General features: G+C 43.9%; 1 long non-coding RNA gene across 1 annotated transcript; it reads right to left on the bottom strand.

The window, feature by feature from the left end:
• Nucleotides 1-631: 631 nt before the first annotated feature.
• On the bottom strand, nt 632-1676 carry LOC120443171. Its single transcript, XR_005615208.1, has 3 exons — nt 1538-1676; nt 1374-1456; nt 632-882 (listed from the first exon to the last, which is right to left on the bottom strand). It is a non-coding gene; the product is annotated as an uncharacterized LOC120443171 (long non-coding RNA).
• Nucleotides 1677-5999: the final 4323 nt, after the last annotated feature.

The following is a 5999-nucleotide window of genomic DNA, read 5'->3' as shown; positions in this document are numbered from 1 at the left end:
TATTGCCAGTCTTGGCAGCCGGGGGATCAGTCCGCCAGGGCTTCCGCTCCTAACTTAATAACTTAACAAAAAAGTTATCAGTCGTTCTTTTCATCTTTTCTTATTACCCACAGCTACATCCACTTCTTTCAGGCCTAGGCTACTCACTAGGGCTGGGTATCATCACTGATTTCTATAATCCATTCGATTCAGGTTCTAAAAGTCCTGATTCGATTCAATTTTCCTCAGACAGTCTGAAATATTATAATTCTGATCATTTATCAGTACTGCTACATATGAGACTTCATCAGAATTGTGAACATCACAGCAGATGCCTTTGTGTCAAAGTAACTGAGAATAAAACACAGAAAAACATGAAGGAGATTTTTCTGGTCTGGCTTTTTATAGCAGATAACCTTTAAAATGTTCCGCAATATTCTGTGTAACCAACTTTAAGGTATAAAGGTGAATTACAGCACAATAACTACTTGGGCTCGTAATGAGGCCCTGGCCAGTATCAGAAGACACCAAATTCGTATGGAGCCAAGGTATTGAGCAGCAATAATGACCTGGACGCAATGTTAACTTTTGAGTAGCCACTCTTGTATTGTTAAAAAGTATAACAGGTATTGTCCAATTTGTACAGGAAAAAGTATAAAATAAAATAAATAGTGTGCACACTTAAACAAAATAAAAGTACTCGTTGGGGCCCTTTAAGAATTTAGAGTTAAGTTGGCAAAAGCCAACTTCAAAGGTTCTTGTGAGTGTAATTGGAATGTATGAGTGTGTGGGTGTGTATCTTCTTTGGGGCGGATCGTCCTCAAAGTGGTTGGCTCGCCATCTATCACGACCGGAATTTTGTCCTGGTCCTCGGACTTTTCTGTCCTCTCCAAAAAACCTGACCTATAACCCAGGTCATAAAATGTACATTCTAATCAGTCTTTTTCAGATGCATTGTCTAAGGTTAAAATGTAAAAATCAAAATATTGCATCAACCTCATATTCATTGCATCAGCATCTTAAATCTTCTCAAATCTCACAGTTCTGTTGTACAACATTCAATTTTCAAGTATATCAAATATGAGAACTAAACATCTAAGTTGCTCAAATATTTCTCTATTCATGTAAACATTAATTAAACAATACTTATGGTAAGTAACCATTGACATTCAAAATACAATACACCATAACAAATTCAGAACTATGTGCAAATAAGCAACAAAATATACATGTGAGTTTAGTTCAGAGGCATTAAAGCAGAGTGCTTAATTTCTCCACACTATAGGCCTATTCGTGAGAGAGAAATGCACTAAAAATTACCCTCTAGGTTACTTTAAACTCACAGTGAACTGACAAAAATTAGCTTTAGAGCGGCTAAGAAACATGTTGCTCACCGTTGCTCTGTTTCACAAAAGCCCAACACACACACTGGTGTTGGAATTGCAGCAGCTCTCCGGACGAAATGTGAGTGGTTAGCCTGTGAGACACCGAGCTAGCATTAGCGTGATCACGACGGTAAGTCTCTACAACTTTTCCTTCGGAATAACACTCGTCTTACCGACGTTGCTTCTCTCCTTCATCCAGCCACTTGACTCCGGACTTCCAGCAGGTAAGTATGCTGGCTTCCTTCCTCTCAATTCTGAGTTTTCCCTCTCTTTTGTCCGTGGATTTCTCGATTTGAGTAGCAGATACCTCCACTCCTCTTGCTGAGATGAGAAAAAACCCGGGAGCACCATGCACCTTCACCTCACTTCCTGGCTGACAGGGTCGATGCGGCCTGGGTAGGCTCCGATTGGTCGCTGAGCTAGGTGCCCTCACGTGGGGTGAACTGAGAGGTGCATTCAATGGTCATAGGAAATATGACGCTTTGTTGATGTGGACAGTTAAAATAAAGAGAATAAATACTCTCTCTTCTCTATCATTGGTGTAAATATGATTTTTTCCATCTGGGCTACATCTGCATAATTTTGCATAATTTTAAAAAGTTTAAATTTCTTCAGTATTGAACAGCAGAAATTAGGCTTTCTTGTCCGAGGTCATTTAAGTGAAAAAAAGACAAAAGAAAAAGACAGCACCTGACAACGCTGTAAACAACGGTAGACTGGTGGGTAATAAGCGAATGAATAATGCAGAAACCAGAGATTTGACACGGAAAACTGTTCTTGAAGTACACACAGAGAGCTGTGTATGAAGTGTAATTTTTATCGTGGTGGAAGCAAAACAGCAAAAGTCAGAGGGAATTCATGACAAAATTGATCAAATGTGAATCTGCTTCTTTTGCTGCTGGCTCGGCGAATTTTGGTTAGAGAGAGATAAAACCTGCAGAATCAGCGCAAAAAAGATGTAAACAGCGTGGACCCGACGCATCAGAATCGGTGAGCTCCGACGGCCTGTCCGTGTACAGGCCGTCGGGTGAGAAAGCCGAAAAAGACAAAGTTGATTCTGATGCGTTGGGTCCGCTCTGTGTTTATGTCTTTGTGTGGAATCGGTGTACCTGCTCTCATTTGCTGTTTGGTGATTGTTGAAATAGTTTTGTTTGCTTTAATCTGAGAATCTGGCGTTTCTGGCAAAACACAGTTATATTTAAAAGTAGATTCAGGATTTAATGAATCGATATCGCTTTATTTAAGCTACTCACCTCCCTCTTCCAACTGCACTTTCAACTGGACCACGGCCAATCAGAGAGGTCCCCCCCTGACTATCTGATTGGTTTAGTCCACGATAGGTGCATGTGTGTCTGTTGTTGACCACACGGAGAGTTGCAGAGATATTTTTATTTTTTTTTGTTAGCCGAACAGTTTGTCGAACCGGTGCAATTTTTTTTTTAGTCGCACCATTGACAAATTTGGTAGCTACCAAATTGAAAAATTTGGTAGCATTTGCGACCAAATTGGTCGCACTCTAGAGCCCTGTACCAGATGCTTGCCCTCGGGCACCCTCCCCAGGCCTGGCTCCAGGGCGGAGCGAATCCCGGGCAGGGTAAACTGTTCCCTCGATGTTTTCCTCATAAGGGTCTTCAGAATCGCTCTTTGTCTGGTCCCTCACCCAGGACCTATTTGCCATGGGAGACCCTACCAGAGGGAAAAAGCCCCCAGATAACATAGCCCCTGGGATCCCTGGGACACACAAACCCCTCCAACACAATAAGGTAGCGATTCACGGAGAGGAGACACAAAAGATGCCCATTCAAAATATATTGATACACAAGTCTGTTTTATTTTAAAGTGTTTCACACTTTACAGCGTTTGCAGACCCAGTATTCATCATCCCACCATCCACTGAAGTGGAGAGTACCTCTCGCTGTGCAGTGTCTTTTGCACGTTGAGTAAGTTCTCGCCGGACTTTATTCACCGTGCCCAGTAATGTTGTTTTGCGCTGCGGCAGTCTGTGTGACAGTGACAGTGAAGTAAAGAAATTGTTAGGACAGAATTTATTTTTTATGTTTTTTGTTTTTTTAATTTTTGCTATTTTTACATGAACAGGCAGAGGAGAGAAGATCCAAAGCTGGAGAGATCACACATATCACTCATGTCATTGTATTAGCAACTTTTCATTCATTTTTCATACAATTTTTTATAAATTAAACAGACTTGTGTTTCTATATATTGTGAATGTGTGTCTTTCATATTTGCAGGTGAGTCAGTGTGTGGGGAATTTTGTTTAGATATGGCAGGCATTTTTGAGGGTTGTAACAAAGTTTTTTCTCCTGTCTTGGATCTGAGCTTGTCACGGTCCCCGTGCCTCAACGGCTGATTCCGGGTTAGGCAACATGTGTTTGTTTTTGTTCTCTCTCTCTCCCTCTTTCCCCGGCCTCAGCGGTGCTCACTGTGGGCTCCACCCCTGGCCCACGCACCTGTGCTTATCATCACACCTGGCGCTGGTTATTACAATCAGAAGGGCTTTTTAAGATGGCAGACCTACACTACTCATCGCTGGAACGTTGAGTCACCCGCGTTAGTGCTTCAGCAATCTGCCTAAGTCTGTGAGTTTCCTTGTGATCTAGTGCTAATTGGATTTTCTGTGTGTGTGCGTAGATTCCCCCGGGACCCGCCCCTGTACCCCCGAGTGAGGTTGGGGCTGTGAGACAGGCACTGGCCGCTCAGGAAGCCGCGCTAGCCCGCCATGAGCAAATGCTTATGCAGTTCCAGATTGAGATCACCGGGTTAACACAGGCCATTGCCCGATTAACTCCATGGAAAACCACCTACCACCAGGGAATTTCCAGCCGGCTAATCCAGCCTCTCGGGACTCCCCGGTCCCAGCTGCGGCGGCTAGCTCATCTCCGGAGGGACCCCTGCCTACGCCTGAGCCTTTTTCTGGTGAGTCAGATAAATGTGCTGGATTTCTGGCTCAGTGCTCCCTTGTCTTCCGTGAGCAACGATGTTTTCATGATAATGATGGGGCAAAAATCACCTTTTTTGTCCAACTCCTCAGGGACCGTGCACTTAAATGGGCTCAAGTTGTGCTAAACACTGACCCTGATATAACTTACGTTAACTTCTTGTCTAAGTTTAAGACTGTGTTTAATAGAGGTTCCAGCTGAAGAGACCGGCTGGGGGCCGGAAGCGCTACGAAGCGCATTGCTGAATAATGTTCGTGAGGAATTAAAAGACGAGTTGATTATGCGTGATCTCCCTGCCTGTTTTGATGAATTAATGTCATTATGCATCAAGGTAGATGAACGGCTGCACGCTCGCCGGGCGACACGGAACTACAACCATCATGAGGCCGCGGGGGCAACTCGGTGCGGCCTCCTCAGCTGAACACGGACCCTCCCGGGCACTTGAGGGCGCTGGCAGGGAGGAACCAATGCAGGTTGGCAGCTCACATCTCTCTGCAGCTGAGCGCCAGCGTCGCATCTCGGCCGGTGAGTGCCTCTATTGTGGTCGTAAGGGACATATTGCCACCATCTGGGGCGATCGTGGCTCAAGAGTTGGGAGTTCACCTCGTAATCGGAAGGTTGCAGGTTCGAGCCCCGGCTCGGACAGTGTCGGTCGTTGTGTCCTTGGGCAAGACACTTCACCCGTTGCCTACTGGTGGTGGTCAGAGGGCCCGGTGGCGCCAGTGTCCGGCAGCCTCGCCTCTGTCAGTGCGCCCCAGGGTGGCTGTGGCTACAACGTAGCTTGCCATCACCAGTGTGTGAATGTGTGCGTGAATGGGTGAATGACTGGATATGTAAAGCGCTTTGGGGTCCTTAGGGACTAGAAAAGCGCTATATAAATACAGGCCATTACCATTTACCATCTGCCTGTCAAAAGTAAAAGGCCATGCCTGTAGCATCCCTGGCTGAATGATGGTCTCTTATACTGATGCTTCACAGAGGTTTTATTGGAAAGGTTTTTATTGAAACATTTAGTGAAGACACCGTAAGAGCTAGGAACAAAACAAAACCAGCAATATTAATAATCAAAAGAAACAAATTTCTCCTGCTCACATATAGCATATACATCAAATTTACATCACTCAATTCATTATATCACCTCACTAACTTACAACTACACATAAAGGTCAAGGTCAAGGTTAACAAAACATAAACTATTAAACGACATTTTGATTGCACTTAACTTATTCCGTTAAAGGAAACATTAACAAACCTTGTGCCACTGTCAGCCAGGTACTAATTGGCAAAGGAAACATACATATTTTCCACTTTAAGGCACACAATTTACCATATCCTAAAAGAACCGTTACTAACAAGCTCTTTAACGGTTTTGCGCCAGTTTCCTGTTTCAAAATAAAAGCATGGATTTCAAAATAAAACCGAAGTACCTATCAAACAAACGTAAAAAATATTTACCAAATTTAAAGGTCATTTACAATGCCCGCCAGTGAGGGTAGGAGTGCTGGTGGGCGAACTCAGTCAAGATAAATCCCCTCCACGCTTAACATTATCAGCCAAGATTTCTGTTTGCTCTGAGTCCAATTCGCTCCCCGTTTTAATTGATTCTGGAGCTGAACAAAATTTTATTGACTCTGGTTTAGTCCAGCAACTCGGTTTAAGGACAGAACCCCTGCCTCTA

The sequence above is a fragment of the Oreochromis aureus genome, linkage group 12 (assembly GCF_013358895.1).
Source record: "Oreochromis aureus strain Israel breed Guangdong linkage group 12, ZZ_aureus, whole genome shotgun sequence".
Lineage (NCBI taxonomy): Eukaryota > Metazoa > Chordata > Actinopteri > Cichliformes > Cichlidae > Oreochromis > Oreochromis aureus.
This window is presented reverse-complemented; position numbering and strand designations above follow the sequence as displayed.